The sequence below is a fragment of the Pezoporus flaviventris genome, unplaced genomic scaffold (assembly GCF_033815535.1).
Source record: "Pezoporus flaviventris isolate CSIRO_AGI_PZ_B2104156 unplaced genomic scaffold, CSIRO_AGI_Pfla_v1 ptg000142l, whole genome shotgun sequence".
In the NCBI taxonomy this organism is placed as follows: Eukaryota; Metazoa; Chordata; class Aves; order Psittaciformes; family Psittacidae; genus Pezoporus; species Pezoporus flaviventris.
In genome coordinates, this window is record NW_026892690.1 from 562,101 (window position 1) to 580,050 (window position 17,950).

Sequence of the window (17,950 nt, forward strand, 5' to 3'; positions counted from 1 at the left end):
GCTGGACTGGGTTAAACTGTGCTGGAGTAAACTGAACTGGGCTGGGGAGGATCAAACTGAGCTGGGCTGTATCAAAGTGGGTTGGCCTGGGTTAAACTTGGCTGCACTGGGTTAAACTGGGCTGGAGTGTATTAAATGTGGCTGGACTGGGTTAAACTGGGCTGGACTGGGTTACACTGGGCTGGGATGGATTGAACTGATCTGGAGTGGATTAAACTAGGCTGGACAGGGTTAAACTGTGCTAGAGTGAACTGAACTGGGCTGGGCTGGATGAAACAGGGCTGGGCTGGGTTAAACTGGGGTGGATTGCAGTATACTGAGCTGGTGTGTATTAAAAATGGCTGGCCTGGGTTAAACTGGGCTGGGCTGGATCCAACTGGGTTGGACTTGGTTAAAGTGGGCTGGGCTGGATTGAACTGAGCTGGACTAGATTAAACTGGGTTGAGCTGGATTGAATTGAGCTGGACTGTGTTAAACTGCGCTGGGTTTGATTAAATTTAGCTGGAGTTCATTAAACTGGGCTGGACTGGGTTAAACTGAGCTGGACTGGGTTAAACTGGGCTTGGCTGGATTAAACTGGGCTGGACTGGATTAAACTCAGTGTCAAACTGAGTTGGGCTGGATTAAACTGAGCTGGACTGGATTAAACTGGGCTGGCCTGGACTAAAGTGGGCTGGCCTGGATTAAACTGAACTGGACTGGGTTAAACTTGGCTGCGCTGGGTTAAATTGAGCTGGACTGGGCTGGACTGGGTTAAACTGGGCTGGGCTGGATTGAACTGAGGTGGACTGGGTTAAAATGGGCTTGACTGGGTTAAACAGCGCTAGAGTGAACTGAAGTGGGCTGGGCAGGATGAAAGTGGACTGGGCAGGATGAAAGTGAGCTGGACTAGGTTAAACTGGGCTGGCCTTGGTTAAACTGGGCTGGACTGGGGTAAAACTGGGCTGTACTGGGTTAAACTGGGCTGGATTGGGTTAAAGTGGGGTGGGCTTTATCAAATTGGGCTGGACTGGGTTAAACTGGGCTGGAGTGGATTATACTGAGCTGGACTATATTAAATATGGGTGGACTGGGTTAAACTGGGCTGGGCTGGATCAAATGGGCTGGACTGGGTTAGACTTGGCTGGACTGGGTTAACCTGGGCTGGGATTGATTGAACTGATCTGGAGTGGATTAAACTGTGCTAGAGTGAACTGAACTGGGCTGGGCTGGATTAAAGTGAGCTGGACTGAGTTAAACTGGTCTGGCCTGGGTTAAACTGGGGTGGACTGGAGTAGATTGAGCTGGTGTGTATTAAATATAGCTGGACTGGGTTAAACTGGGCTGGGCTGGGTTAAACTGGACTGGAGTGGATCATACTGAGTTGGAGTGCATTAAATATGGCTGGAGTGGGTTAAACTGGGCTGGGCTGTAACAAAGTGGGCTGGACTGGGTTAAACTTGGCTGGAGTGGGTTAAACTGGGGTGGGCTGTATCAAACTGGGCTGGCCTGGTTTAAACTGGGGTGGGCTGTATCAATCTGGGCTGGACAGGGTTAAACTGGGCTGGAGTGGATCCAACTGGGTTGGACTTGTTTAAAGTGGGCTGGGCTGGATTGAACTGAGCTGGACTGGATTAAACTGGGTTGAACTGGATTGAATTGAGCTGGACTGGATCAAACTGGGTTGAGCTGGATTGAATTGAGCTGGACTGGATCAAACTGAGCTGGCCTGGATTAAACACAGCTGGACTGGGTTAAACATGACTGGGCTGGGTTAAACTCTGCAGCTGTGAACTAAACTGGGCTGGACTGTGTTAAACTGCGCTGGGTTTGATTAAATTTATTTGGAGTGGATTAAAGTGGGCTGTACTGGGTTAAACTGAGCTGGACTGGGTTAAACTGGGCTTGTCTGGATTAAACTGGGCTGGAGTGTGTCAAACTGAGTTGGGCTGGATTAAACTGAGCTGGACTGGGTGAAGCTGGGCTGGACTGGATTAAACTGAGATGGAGTGTATTAAACTGGGCTGGCCTGGACTAAAGTGGGCTGGCCTGGATTAAACTGAACTGGACTGGGTTAAACTTGGCTGCGCTGGGTTAAATTGAGCTGGACTGGGCTGGACTGGGTTAAACTGGGCTGGGCTGGATTGAACTGAAGTGGGCTGGGCTGGATTGAACTGAGGTGGACTGGGTTAAAGTGGGCTTGACTGAGTTAAACAGTGATAGAGTGAAATGAAGTGGGCTGGGCAGGATGAAAGTGAGCTGTACTGGGTTAAACAGGGCTGGGTTGTATCAAACTGTGCTGGCCTGGGTTAAACTGGGCTTGCCTAGGGTAAAACTGGGCTGTACTGGGGTAAAACTGTGCTGTACTGGGTTAAAGTGGGGTGGGCTTTATCAAATTGGGCTGGACTGGGTTAAACTGGGCTGGAGTGGATTATACTGAGCTGGAGTATATTAAATATGGCTGGACTGGGTTAAAATGGGCTGGGCTGTTTCAAACTGGGCTGGCCCGGATTAAACTGGGCTGGGCTGTATCAAACTGTGCTGGCCTGGGTTAAACATGGCTGGACTGGGTTAAACTGGGGTGGGCTGTATCAAACTGGGCTGGACAGGGTTAAACTGGGCTGGAGTGGATTATACTGAGCTGGTGTGTATTAAATATGGTTGGACTGGGTTAAACTGTGCTGGGCTGTAACAAACTGGGCTGGGCTGGTTTAAACTGGGTTGGACTGGGTTAAACTTGGCTGGGCTGGATTATACTGAGCTGGAGTGTATTAAATATGGCTGGACTGGGTTAAACTGGGCTGGGCTGTATCAAGGTGGGCTGGCCCGGGTTAAACTGGGCTGGGATGGATTGAACTGAGCTGGACTGAACTAAATTGGGCTGGACAGGGTTAAACTGTGCTAGAGTGAACTGAAGTGGGCTGGGCAGGATGAAAGTGAGCTAGACAGGGATAAACTGGGCTGGGCTCGATCAAACTGAGCTGGACTGTGTTTAAACTTAGCTGGACTGTGTTAAACTGGGCTGGACTGGGTTAAAGTTTGCTAGAGTGAACTGAAGTGGGCTGGGCTGGATCAAAGTGAGCTGGACTGGGTTAAACTGTGCTGGAGTAAACTGAACTGGGCTGGGGAGGATCAAACTGAGCTGGGCTGTATCAAAGTGGGTTGGCCTGGGTTAAACTTGGCTGCACTGGGTTAAACTGGGCTGGAGTGTATTAAATGTGGCTGGACTGGGTTAAACTGGGCTGGACTGGGTTACACTGGGCTGGGATGGATTGAACTGATCTGGAGTGGATTAAACTAGGCTGGACAGGGTTAAACTGTGCTAGAGTGAACTGAACTGGGCTGGGCTGGATGAAACAGGGCTGGGCTGGGTTAAACTGGGGTGGATTGCAGTATACTGAGCTGGTGTGTATTAAAAATGGCTGGCCTGGGTTAAACTGGGCTGGGCTGGATCCAACTGGGTTGGACTTGGTTAAAGTGGGCTGGGCTGGATTGAACTGAGCTGGACTAGATTAAACAGGGTTGAGCTGGATTGAATTGAGCTGGACTGTGTTAAACTGCGCTGGGTTTGATTAAATTTAGCTGGAGTTCATTAAACTGGGCTGGACTGGGTTAAACTGAGCTGGACTGGGTTAAACTGGGCTTGGCTGGATTAAACTGGGCTGGACTGGATTAAACTCAGTGTCAAACTGAGTTGGGCTGGATTAAACTGAGCTGGACTGGATTAAACTGGGCTGGACTGGATTAAACTGGGCTGGCCTGGACTAAAGTGGGCTGGCCTGGATTAAACTGAACTGGACTGGGTTAAACTTGGCTGCGCTGGGTTAAATTGAGCTGGACTGGGCTGGACTGGGTTAAACTGGGCTGGGCTGGATTGAACTGAGGTGGACTGGGTTAAAATGGGCTTGACTGGGTTAAACAGTGCTAGAGTGAACTGAAGTGGGCTGGGCAGGATGAAAGTGGACTGGGAGGATGAAAGTGAGCTGGACTAGGTTAAACTGGGCTGGGTTGTATCAAACTGGGCTGGCCTTGGTTAAACTGGGCTGGACTGGGGTAAAACTGGGCTGTACTGGGTTAAACTGGGCTGGATTGGGTAAAAGTGGGGTCGGCTTTATCAAATTGGGCTGGACTGGGTTAAACTGGGCTGGAGTGGATTATACTGAGCTGGAGTATATTAAATATGGGTGGACTGGGTTAAACTGGGCTGGGCTGGATCAAATGGGCTGGACTGGGTTAGACTTGGCTGGACTGGGTTAACCTGGGCTGGGATTGATTGAACTGATCTGGAGTGGATTAAACTGTGCTAGAGTGAACTGAACTGGGCTGGGCTGGATTAAAGTGAGCTGGACTGAGTTAAACTGGTCTGGCCTGGGTTAAACTGGGGTGGACTGGAGTAGATTGAGCTGGTGTGTATTAAATAAAGCTGGACTGGGTTAAACTGGGCTGGGCTGGGTTAAACTGGGCTGGAGTGGATTATACTGAGCTGGAGTATATTAAATATGGCTGGACTGGGTTACACTGGGCTGGGATGGATTGAACTGATCTGGAGTGGATTAAACTAGGCTGGACAGGGTTAAACTGTGCTAGAGTGAACTGAACTGGGCTGGGCTGGATGAAACAGGGCTGGGCTGGGTTAAACTGGGGTGGATTGCAGTATACTGAGCTGGTGTGTATTAAAAATGGCTGGCCTGGGTTAAACTGGGCTGGGCTGGATCCAACTGGGTTGGACTTGGTTAAAGTGGGCTGGGCTGGATTGAATTGAGCTGGACTGGATTAAACTGGGTAGAGCTGGATTGAATTGAGCTGGACTGGATCAAACTGGGTTGAGCTGGATTGAATTGAGCTTGACTGGCTCAAACTGAGCTGGCCTGGATTAAACACAGCTGGACTGGGTTAAACATGACTGGGCTGGGTTAAACTCTGCTGCTGTGAACTAAACTGGGCTGGACTGTGTTAAACTGCGCTGGGTTTGATTAAATTTAGCTGGAGTGGATTAAAGTGGGCTGTACTGGGTTAAACTGAGCTGGACTGGGTTAAACTGGGCTTGTCTGGATTAAACTGGGCTGGAGTGTGTCAAACTGAGTTGGGCTGGATTAAACTGAGCTGGACTGGGTGAAGCTGGGCTGGACTGGATTAAACTGAGATGGAGTGTATTAAACTGGGCTGGAGTGGACTAAAGTGGGCTGGCCTGGATTAAACTGAACTGGACTGGGTTAAACTTGGCTGCGCTGGGTTAAATTGAGCTGGACTGGGCTGGACTGGGTTAAACTGGGCTGGGCTGGATTGAACTGAAGTGGGCTGGGCTGGATTGAACTGAGGTGGACTGGGTTAAAGTGGGTTTGACCGAGTTAAACAGTGATAGAGTGAACTGAAGTGGGCTGGGCAGGATGAAAGTGAGCTGGCCTGGGTTAAACTGGGCTGGGTTGTATCAAACTGTGCTGGCCTGGATTAAACTGGGCTTGCCTAGGGTAAAACTGGGCTGTACTGGGGTAAAACTGTGCTGTACTGGGTTAAAGTGGGGTGGGCTTTATCAAATTGGGCTGCACTGGGTTAAACTGGGCTGGAGTGTATTAAATGTGGCTGGACTGGGTTAAACTGGGCTGGACTGGGTTACACTGGGCTGGGATGGATTGAACTGATCTGGAGTGGATTAAACTAGGCTGGACAGGGTTAAACTGTGCTAGAGTGAACTGAACTGGGCTGGGCTGGATGAAACAGGGCTGGTCTGGGTTAAACTGGAGTGGATTGCAGTATACTGAGCTGGTGTGTATTAAATACGGCTGGCCTGGGTTAAACTGGGCTGGGCTGTAACAAAGTGGGCTGGACTGGGTTAAACTGGGCTGGAGTGGATTATACTGAGCTGGAGTATATTAAATATGGCTGGACTGGGTTAAACTGGGCTGGGCTGTTTCAAACTGGGCTGGCCCGGATTAAACTGGGCTGGGCTGTATCAAACTGGGCTGGCCTGGGTTAAACATGGCTGGACTGGGTTAAACTGTGCTAGAGTGAACTGAAGTGGGCTGGGCTGGATCAAAGTGAGCTGGACTGGGTTAAACTGTGCTGGAGTAAACTGAACTGGGTTGGGGAGGATCAAACTGAGCTGGGCTGTGCCAAAGTGGGTTGGCCTGGGTTAAACTTGGCTGGACTGGGTTAAACTGGGCTGGACTGGGTTAAACTGGGCTGGACTGGGTTACACTGGGCTGGGATGGATTGAACTGATCTGGAGTGGATTAAACTAGGCTGGACAGGGTTAAACTGTGCTAGAGTGAACTGAACTGGGCTGGGCTGGATGAAACAGGGCTGGGCTGGGTTAAACTGGGGTGGATTGCAGTATACTGAGCTGGTGTGTATTAAAAATGGCTGGCCTGGGTTAAACTGGGCTGGGCTGGATCCAACTGGGTTGGACTTGGTTAAAGTGGGCTGGGCTGGATTGAACTGAGCTGGACTGGATTAAACTGGGTTGAGCTGGATTGAATTGAGCTGGACTGGATCAAACTGGGTTGAGCTGGATTGAATTGAGCTGGACTGGATCAAACTGAGCTGGCCTGGATTAAACACAGCTGGACTGGGTTAAACATGACTGGGCTGGGTTAAACTCTGCAGCTGTGAACTAAACTGGGCTGGACTGTGTTAAACTGCGCTGGGTTTGATTAAATTTAGCTGGAGTGGATTAAAGTGGGCTGTACTGGGTTAAACTGAGCTGGACTGGGTTAAACTGGGCTTGTCTGGATTAAACTGGGCTGGAGTGTGTCAAACTGAGTTGGGCTGGATTAAACTGAGCTGGACTGGGTGAAGCTGGGCTGGACTGGTTTAAACTGAGATGGAGTGTATTAAACTGGGCTGGCCTGGACTAAAGTGGGCTGGCCTGGATTAAACTGAACTGGACTGGGTTAAACTTGGCTGCGCTGGGTTAAATTGAGCTGGACTGGGCTGGACTGGGTTAAACTGGGCTGGGCTGGATTGAACTGAGGTGGACTGGGTTAAAGTGGGCTTGACTGAGTTAAACAGTGATAGAGTGAAATGAAGTGGGCTGGGCAGGATGAAAGTGAGCTGTACTGGGTTAAACAGGGCTGGGTTGTATCAAACTGTGCTGGCCTGGGTTAAACTGGGCTTGCCTAGGGTAAAACTGGGCTGTACTGGGGTAAAACTGTGCTGTACTGGGTTAAAGTGGGGTGGGCTTTATCAAATTGGGCTGGACTGGGTTAAACTGGGCTGGAGTGGATTATACTGAGCTGGAGTGTATTAAATATGGTTGGACTGGGTTAAACTGTGCTGGGCTGTAACAAACTGGGCTGGGCTGGTTTAAACTGGGTTGGACTGGGTTAAACTTGGCTGGGCTGGATTATACTGAGATGGAGTGTATTAAATATGGCTGGACTGGGTTAAACTGGGCTGGGCTGTATCAAGGTGGGCTGGCCCTGGTTAAACTGGGCTGGGATGGATTGAACTGAGCTGGACTGAACTAAATTGGGCTGGACAGGGTTAAACTGTGCTAGAGTGAGCTGAAGTGGGCTGGGCAGGATGAAAGTGAGCTAGACAGGGATAAACTGGGCTGGGCTCGATCAAACTGAGCTGGACTGTGTTTAAACTGAGCTGGACTGTGTTAAACTGGGCTGGACTGGGTTAAAGTTTGCTAGAGTGAACTGAAGTGGGCTGGGCTGGATCAAAGTGAGCTGGACTGGGTTAAACTGTGCTGGAGTAAACTGAACTGGGCTGGGGAGGATCAAACTGAGCTGGGCTGTATCAAAGTGGGTTGGCCTGGGTTAAACTTGGCTGCACTGGGTTAAACTGGGCTGGAGTGTATTAAATGTGGCTGGACTGGGTTAAACTGGGCTGGACTGGGTTACACTGGGCTGGGATGGATTGAACTGATCTGGAGTGGATTAAACTAGGCTGGACAGGGTTAAACTGTGCTAGAGTGAACTGAACTGGGCTGGGCTGGATGAAACAGGGCTGGGCTGGGTTAAACTGGGGTGGATTGCAGTATACTGAGCTGGTGTGTATTAAAAATGGCTGGCCTGGGTTAAACTGGGCTGGGCTGGATCCAACTGGGTTGGACTTGGTTAAAGTGGGCTGGGCTGGATTGAACTGAGCTGGACTAGATTAAACTGGGTTGAGCTGGATTGAATTGAGCTGGACTGTGTTAAACTGCGCTGGGTTTGATTAAATTTAGCTGGAGTTCATTAAACTGGGCTGGACTGGGTTAAACTGAGCTGGACTGGGTTAAACTGGGCTTGGCTGGATTAAACTGGGCTGGACTGGATTAAACTCAGTGTCAAACTGAGTTGGGCTGGATTAAACTGAGCTGGACTGGATTAAACTGGGCTGGCCTGGACTAAAGTGGGCTGGCCTGGATTAAACTGAACTGGACTGGGTTAAACTTGGCTGCGCTGGGTTAAATTGAGCTGGACTGGGCTGGACTGGGTTAAACTGGGCTGGGCTGGATTGAACTGAGGTGGACTGGGTTAAAATGGGCTTGACTGGGTTAAACAGCGCTAGAGTGAACTGAAGTGGGCTGGGCAGGATGAAAGTGGACTGGGCAGGATGAAAGTGAGCTGGACTAGGTTAAACTGGGCTGGCCTTGGTTAAACTGGGCTGGACTGGGGTAAAACTGGGCTGTACTGGGTTAAACTGGGCTGGATTGGGTTAAAGTGGGGTGGGCTTTATCAAATTGGGCTGGACTGGGTTAAACTGGGCTGGAGTGGATTATACTGAGCTGGACTATATTAAATATGGGTGGACTGGGTTAAACTGGGCTGGGCTGGATCAAATGGGCTGGACTGGGTTAGACTTGGCTGGACTGGGTTAACCTGGGCTGGGATTGATTGAACTGATCTGGAGTGGATTAAACTGTGCTAGAGTGAACTGAACTGGGCTGGGCTGGATTAAAGTGAGCTGGACTGAGTTAAACTGGTCTGGCCTGGGTTAAACTGGGGTGGACTGGAGTAGATTGAGCTGGTGTGTATTAAATATAGCTGGACTGGGTTAAACTGGGCTGGGCTGGGTTAAACTGGACTGGAGTGGATCATACTGAGTTGGAGTGCATTAAATATGGCTGGAGTGGGTTAAACTGGGCTGGGCTGTAACAAAGTGGGCTGGACTGGGTTAAACTTGGCTGGAGTGGGTTAAACTGGGGTGGGCTGTATCAAACTGGGCTGGCCTGGTTTAAACTGGGGTGGGCTGTATCAATCTGGGCTGGACAGGGTTAAACTGGGCTGGAGTGGATCCAACTGGGTTGGACTTGTTTAAAGTGGGCTGGGCTGGATTGAACTGAGCTGGACTGGATTAAACTGGGTTGAACTGGATTGAATTGAGCTGGACTGGATCAAACTGGGTTGAGCTGGATTGAATTGAGCTGGACTGGATCAAACTGAGCTGGCCTGGATTAAACACAGCTGGACTGGGTTAAACATGACTGGGCTGGGTTAAACTCTGCAGCTGTGAACTAAACTGGGCTGGACTGTGTTAAACTGCGCTGGGTTTGATTAAATTTATTTGGAGTGGATTAAAGTGGGCTGTACTGGGTTAAACTGAGCTGGACTGGGTTAAACTGGGCTTGTCTGGATTAAACTGGGCTGGAGTGTGTCAAACTGAGTTGGGCTGGATTAAACTGAGCTGGACTGGGTGAAGCTGGGCTGGACTGGATTAAACTGAGATGGAGTGTATTAAACTGGGCTGGCCTGGACTAAAGTGGGCTGGCCTGGATTAAACTGAACTGGACTGGGTTAAACTTGGCTGCGCTGGGTTAAATTGAGCTGGACTGGGCTGGACTGGGTTAAACTGGGCTGGGCTGGATTGAACTGAAGTGGGCTGGGCTGGATTGAACTGAGGTGGACTGGGTTAAAGTGGGCTTGACTGAGTTAAACAGTGATAGAGTGAACTGAAGTGGGCTGGGCAGGATGAAAGTGAGCTGTACTGGGTTAAACAGGGCTGGGTTGTATCAAACTGTGCTGGCCTGGGTTAAACTGGGCTTGCCTAGGGTAAAACTGGGCTGTACTGGGGTAAAACTGTGCTGTACTGGGTTAAAGTGGGGTGGGCTTTATCAAATTGGGCTGGACTGGGTTAAACTGGGCTGGAGTGGATTATACTGAGCTGGAGTATATTAAATATGGCTGGACTGGGTTAAAATGGGCTGGGCTGTTTCAAACTGGGCTGGCCCGGATTAAACTGGGCTGGGCTGTATCAAACTGTGCTGGCCTGGGTTAAACATGGCTGGACTGGGTTAAACTGGGGTGGGCTGTATCAAACTGGGCTGGACAGGGTTAAACTGGGCTGGAGTGGATTATACTGAGCTGGTGTGTATTAAATATGGTTGGACTGGGTTAAACTGTGCTGGGCTGTAACAAACTGGGCTGGGCTGGTTTAAACTGGGTTGGACTGGGTTAAACTTGGCTGGGCTGGATTATACTGAGCTGGAGTGTATTAAATATGGCTGGACTGGGTTAAACTGGGCTGGGCTGTATCAAGGTGGGCTGGCCCGGGTTAAACTGGGCTGGGATGGATTGAACTGAGCTGGACTGAACTAAATTGGGCTGGACAGGGTTAAACTGTGCTAGAGTGAACTGAAGTGGGCTGGGCAGGATGAAAGTGAGCTAGACAGGGATAAACTGGGCTGGGCTCGATCAAACTGAGCTGGACTGTGTTTAAACTTAGCTGGACTGTGTTAAACTGGGCTGGACTGGGTTAAAGTTTGCTAGAGTGAACTGAAGTGGGCTGGGCTGGATCAAAGTGAGCTGGACTGGGTTAAACTGTGCTGGAGTAAACTGAACTGGGCTGGGGAGGATCAAACTGAGCTGGGCTGTATCAAAGTGGGTTGGCCTGGGTTAAACTTGGCTGCACTGGGTTAAACTGGGCTGGAGTGTATTAAATGTGGCTGGACTGGGTTAAACTGGGCTGGACTGGGTTACACTGGGCTGGGATGGATTGAACTGATCTGGAGTGGATTAAACTAGGCTGGACAGGGTTAAACTGTGCTAGAGTGAACTGAACTGGGCTGGGCTGGATGAAACAGGGCTGGGCTGGGTTAAACTGGGGTGGATTGCAGTATACTGAGCTGGTGTGTATTAAAAATGGCTGGCCTGGGTTAAACTGGGCTGGGCTGGATCCAACTGGGTTGGACTTGGTTAAAGTGGGCTGGGCTGGATTGAACTGAGCTGGACTAGATTAAACAGGGTTGAGCTGGATTGAATTGAGCTGGACTGTGTTAAACTGCGCTGGGTTTGATTAAATTTAGCTGGAGTTCATTAAACTGGGCTGGACTGGGTTAAACTGAGCTGGACTGGGTTAAACTGGGCTTGGCTGGATTAAACTGGGCTGGACTGGATTAAACTCAGTGTCAAACTGAGTTGGGCTGGATTAAACTGAGCTGGACTGGATTAAACTGGGCTGGACTGGATTAAACTGGGCTGGCCTGGACTAAAGTGGGCTGGCCTGGATTAAACTGAACTGGACTGGGTTAAACTTGGCTGCGCTGGGTTAAATTGAGCTGGACTGGGCTGGACTGGGTTAAACTGGGCTGGGCTGGATTGAACTGAGGTGGACTGGGTTAAAATGGGCTTGACTGGGTTAAACAGTGCTAGAGTGAACTGAAGTGGGCTGGGCAGGATGAAAGTGGACTGGGAGGATGAAAGTGAGCTGGACTAGGTTAAACTGGGCTGGGTTGTATCAAACTGGGCTGGCCTTGGTTAAACTGGGCTGGACTGGGGTAAAACTGGGCTGTACTGGGTTAAACTGGGCTGGATTGGGTAAAAGTGGGGTCGGCTTTATCAAATTGGGCTGGACTGGGTTAAACTGGGCTGGAGTGGATTATACTGAGCTGGAGTATATTAAATATGGGTGGACTGGGTTAAACTGGGCTGGGCTGGATCAAATGGGCTGGACTGGGTTAGACTTGGCTGGACTGGGTTAACCTGGGCTGGGATTGATTGAACTGATCTGGAGTGGATTAAACTGTGCTAGAGTGAACTGAACTGGGCTGGGCTGGATTAAAGTGAGCTGGACTGAGTTAAACTGGTCTGGCCTGGGTTAAACTGGGGTGGACTGGAGTAGATTGAGCTGGTGTGTATTAAATAAAGCTGGACTGGGTTAAACTGGGCTGGGCTGGGTTAAACTGGGCTGGAGTGGATTATACTGAGCTGGAGTATATTAAATATGGCTGGACTGGGTTACACTGGGCTGGGATGGATTGAACTGATCTGGAGTGGATTAAACTAGGCTGGACAGGGTTAAACTGTGCTAGAGTGAACTGAACTGGGCTGGGCTGGATGAAACAGGGCTGGGCTGGGTTAAACTGGGGTGGATTGCAGTATACTGAGCTGGTGTGTATTAAAAATGGCTGGCCTGGGTTAAACTGGGCTGGGCTGGATCCAACTGGGTTGGACTTGGTTAAAGTGGGCTGGGCTGGATTGAACTGAGCTGGACTGGATTAAACTGGGTTGAGCTGGATTGAATTGAGCTGGACTGGATCAAACTGGGTTGAGCTGGATTGAATTGAGCTGGACTGGATCAAACTGAGCTGGCCTGGATTAAACACAGCTGGACTGGGTTAAACATGACTGGGCTGGGTTAAACTCTGCTGCTGTGAACTAAACTGGGCTGGACTGTGTTAAACTGCGCTGGGTTTGATTAAATTTAGCTGGAGTGGATTAAAGTGGGCTGTACTGGGTTAAACTGAGCTGGACTGGGTTAAACTGGGCTTGTCTGGATTAAACTGGGCTGGAGTGTGTCAAACTGAGTTGGGCTGGATTAAACTGAGCTGGACTGGGTGAAGCTGGGCTGGACTGGATTAAACTGAGATGGAGTGTATTAAACTGGGCTGGCCTGGACTAAAGTGGGCTGGCCTGGATTAAACTGAACTGGACTGGGTTAAACTTGGCTGCGCTGGGTTAAATTGAGCTGGACTGGGCTGGACTGGGTTAAACTGGGCTGGGCTGGATTGAACTGAAGTGGGCTGGGCTGGATTGAACTGAGGTGGACTGGGTTAAAGTGGGCTTGACTGAGTTAAACAGTGATAGAGTGAAATGAAGTGGGCTGGGCAGGATGAAAGTGAGCTGTACTGGGTTAAACAGGGCTGGGTTGTATCAAACTGTGCTGGCCTGGGTTAAACTGGGCTTGCCTAGGGTAAAACTGGGCTGTACTGGGGTAAAACTGTGCTGTACTGGGTTAAAGTGGGGTGGGCTTTATCAAATTGGGCTGGACTGGGTTAAACTGGGCTGGAGTGGATTATACTGAGCTGGAGTATATTAAATATGGCTGGACTGGGTTAAAATGGGCTGGGCTGTTTCAAACTGGGCTGGCCCGGATTAAACTGGGCTGGGCTGTATCAAACTGTGCTGGCCTGGGTTAAACATGGCTGGACTGGGTTAAACTGGGGTGGGCTGTATCAAACTGGGCTGGACAGGGTTAAACTGTGCTGGAGTGGATTATACTGAGCTGGAGTGTATTAAATATGGTTGGACTGGGTTAAACTGTGCTGGGCTGTAACAAACTGGGCTGGGCTGGTTTAAACTGGGTTGGACTGGGTTAAACTTGGCTGGGCTGGATTATACTGAGCTGGAGTGTATTAAATATGGCTGGACTGGGTTAAACTGGGCTGGGCTGTATCAAGGTGGGCTGGCCCGGGTTAAACTGGGCTGGGATGGATTGAACTGAGCTGGACTGAACTAAATTGGGCTGGACAGGGTTAAACTGTGCTAGAGTGAACTGAAGTGGGCTGGGCAGGATGAAAGCGAGCTAGACAGGGATAAACTGGGCTGGGCTCGATCAAACTGAGCTGGACTGTGTTTAAACTGAGCTGGACTGTGTTAAACTGGGCTGGACTGGGTTAAAGTTTGCTAGAGTGAACTGAAGTGGGCTGGGCTGGATCAAAGTGAGCTGGACTGGGTTAAACTGTGCTGGAGTAAACTGAACTGGGCTGGGGAGGATCAAACTGAGCTGGGCTGTATCAAAGTGGGTTGGCCTGGGTTAAACTTGGCTGCACTGGGTTAAACTGGGCTGGAGTGTATTAAATGTGGCTGGACTGGGTTAAACTGGGCTGGACTGGGTTACACTGGGCTGGGATGGATTGAACTGATCTGGAGTGGATTAAACTAGGCTGGACAGGGTTAAACTGTGCTAGAGTGAACTGAACTGGGCTGGGCTGGATGAAACAGGGCTGGGCTGGGTTAAACTGGGGTGGATTGCAGTATACTGAGCTGGTGTGTATTAAAAATGGCTGGCCTGGGTTAAACTGGGCTGGGCTGGATCCAACTGGGTTGGACTTGGTTAAAGTGGGCAGGGCTGGATTGAACTGAGCTGGACTAGATTAAACTGGGTTGAGCTGGATTGAATTGAGCTGGACTGTGTTAAACTGCGCTGGGTTTGATTAAATTTAGCTGGAGTTCATTAAACTGGGCTGGACTGGGTTAAACTGAGCTGGACTGGGTTAAACTGGGCTTGGCTGGATTAAACTGGGCTGGACTGGATTAAACTCAGTGTCAAACTGAGTTGGGCTGGATTAAACTGAGCTGGACTGGATTAAACTGGGCTGGCCTGGACTAAAGTGGGCTGGCCTGGATTAAACTGAACTGGACTGGGTTAAACTTGGCTGCGCTGGGTTAAATTGGGCTGGACTGGGCTGGACTGGGTTAAACTGGGCTGGGCTGGATTGAACTGAGGTGGACTGGGTTAAAATGGGCTTGACTGGGTTAAACAGCGCTAGAGTGAACTGAAGTGGGCTGGGCAGGATGAAAGTGGACTGGGCAGGATGAAAGTGAGCTGGACTAGGTTAAACTGGGCTGGACTGGGGTTAAACTGGGCTGGACTGGGGTAAAACTGGGCTGTACTGGGTTAAACTGGGCTGGATTGGGTTAAAGTGGGGTGGGCTTTATCAAATTGGGCTGGACTGGGTTAAACTGGGCTGGAGTGGATTATACTGAGCTGGACTATATTAAATATGGGTGGACTGGGTTAAACTGGGCTGGGCTGGATCAAATGGGCTGGACTGGGTTAGACTTGGCTGGACTGGGTTAACCTGGGCTGGGATTGATTGAACTGATCTGGAGTGGATTAAACTGTGCTAGAGTGAACTGAACTGGGCTGGGCTGGATTAAAGTGAGCTGGACTGAGTTAAACTGGTCTGGCCTGGGTTAAACTGGGGTGGACTGGAGTAGATTGAGCTGGTGTGTATTAAATATAGCTGGACTGGGTTAAACTGGGCTGGGCTGGGTTAAACTGGACTGGAGTGGATTATACTGAGTTGGAGTGCATTAAATATGGCTGGAGTGGGTTAAACTGGGCTGGGCTGTAACAAAGTGGGCTGGACTGGGTTAAACTTGGCTGAAGTGGGTTAAACTGGGGTGGGCTGTATCAAACTGGGCTGGCCTGGTTTAAACTGGGGTGGGCTGTATCAATCTGGGCTGGACAGGGTTAAACTGGGCTGGGCTGGATCCAACTGGGTTGGACTTGTTTAAAGTGGGCTGGGCTGGATTGAACTGAGCTGGACTGGATTAAACTGGGTTGAGCTGGATTGAATTGAGCTGGACTGGATCAAACTGGGTTGAGCTGGATTGAATTGAGCTGGACTGGATCAAACTGAGCTGGCCTGGATTAAACACAGCTGGACTGGGTTAAACATGACTGGGCTGGGTTAAACTCTGCAGCTGTGAACTAAACTGGGCTGGACTGTGTTAAACTGCGCTGGGTTTGATTAAATTTAGCTGGAGTGGATTAAAGTGGGCTGTACTGGGTTAAACTGAGCTGGACTGGGTTAAACTGGGCTTGTCTGGATTAAACTGGGCTGGAGTGTGTCAAACTGAGTTGGGCTGGATTAAACTGAGCTGGACTGGGTGAAGCTGGGCTGGACTGGATTAAACTGAGATGGAGTGTATTAAACTGGGCTGGCCTGGACTAAAGTGGGCTGGCCTGGATTAAACTGAACTGGACTGGGTTAAACTTGGCTGCGCTGGGTTAAATTGAGCTGGACTGGGTTAAACTGGGCTGGGCTGGATTGAACTGAAGTGGGCTGGGCTGGATTGAACTGAGGTGGACTGGGTTAAAGTGGACTTGACTGAGTTAAACAGTGATAGAGTGAAATGAAGTGGGCTGGGCAGGATGAAAGTGAGCTGTACTGGGTTAAACAGGGCTGGGTTGTATCAAACTGTGCTGGCCTGGGTTAAACTGGGCTTGCCTAGGGTAAAACTGGGCTGTACTGGGGTAAAACTGTGCTGTACTGGGTTAAAGTGGGGTGGGCTTTATCAAATTGGGCTGGACTGGGTTAAACTGGGCTGGAGTGGATTATACTGAGCTGGAGTATATTAAATATGGCTGGACTGGGTTAAAATGGGCTGGGCTGTTTCAAACTGTGCTGGCCCGGATTAAACTGGGCTGGGCTGTATCAAACTGTGCTGGCCTGGGTTAAACATGGCTGGACTGGGTTAAACTGGAGTGGGCTGTATCAAACTGGGCTGGACAGGGTTAAACTGTGCTGGAGTGGATTATACTGAGCTGGAGTGTATTAAATATGGTTGGACTGGGTTAAACTGTGCTGGGCTGTAACAAACTGGGCTGGGCTGGTTTAAACTGGGTTGGACTGGGTTAAACTTGGCTGGGCTGGATTATACTGAGCTGGAGTGTATTAAATATGGCTGGACTGGGTTAAACTGGGCTGGGCTATAACAAACTGGGATGGACGGGGTTAAATATGGCTGGACTGGGTTAAACTGGGCTGGGCTGTATCAAGGTGGGCTGGCCCGGGTTAAACTGGGCTGGGATGGATTGAACTGAGCTGGACTGAATTAAATTGGGCTGGACAGGGTTAAACTGTGCTAGAGTGAACTGAAGTGGGCTGGGCAGGATGAAAGTGAGCTAGACAGGGATAAACTGGGCTGGGCTCGATCAAACTGAGCTGGACTGTGTTAAATTGGGCTGGACTGGGTTAAAGTTTGCTAGAGTGAACTGAAGTGGGCTGGGCTGGATCAAAGTGAGCTGGACTGGGTTAAAATGTGCTGGAGTAAACTGAACTGGGCTGGGGAGGACCAAACTGAGCTGGGCTGTATCAAAGTGGGTTGGCCTGGGTTAAACTTGGCTGCACTGGGTTAAACTGGGCTGGAGTGTATTAAATGTGGCTGGACTGGGTTAAACTGGGCTGGACTGGGTTACACTGGGCTGGGATGGATTGAACTGATCTGGAGTGGATTAAACTAGGCTGGACAGGGTTAAACTGTGCTAGAGTGAACTGAACTGGGCTGGGCTGGATGAAACAGGGCTGGGCTGCGTTAAACTGGGGTGGATTGCAGTATACTGAGCTGGTGTGTATTAAAAATGGCTGGCCTGGGTTAAACTGGGCTGGGCTGGATCCAACTGGGTTGGACTTGGTTAAAGTGGGCTGGGCTGGATTGAATTGAGCTGGACTGGATTAAACTGGGTAGAGCTGGATTGAATTGAGCTGGACTGGATCAAACTGGGTTGAGCTGGATTGAATTGAGCTGGACTGGATCAAACTGAGCTGGCCTGGATTAAACACAGCTGGACTGGGTTAAACATGACTGGGCTGGGTCAAACTCTGCTGCTGTGAACTAAACTGGGCTGGACTGTGTTAAACTGCGCTGGGTTTGATTAAATTTAGCTGGAGTGGATTAAAGTGGGCTGGACTGGGTTAAACTGGGCTTGTCTGGATTAAACTGGGCTGGAGTGTGTCAAACTGAGTTGGGCTGGATTAAACTGAGCTGGACTGGGTGAAGCTGGGCTGGACTGGATTAAACTGAGATGGAGTGTATTAAACTGGGCTGGCCTGGACTAAAGTGGGCTGGCCTGGATTAAACTGAACTGGACTGGGTTAAACTTGGCTGCGCTGGGTTAAATTGAGCTGGACTGGGCTGGACTGGGTTAAACTGGGCTGGGCTGGATTGAACTGAAGTGGGCTGGGCTGGATTGAACTGAGGTGGACTGGGTTAAAGTGGGTTTGACCGAGTTAAACAGTGATAGAGTGAACTGA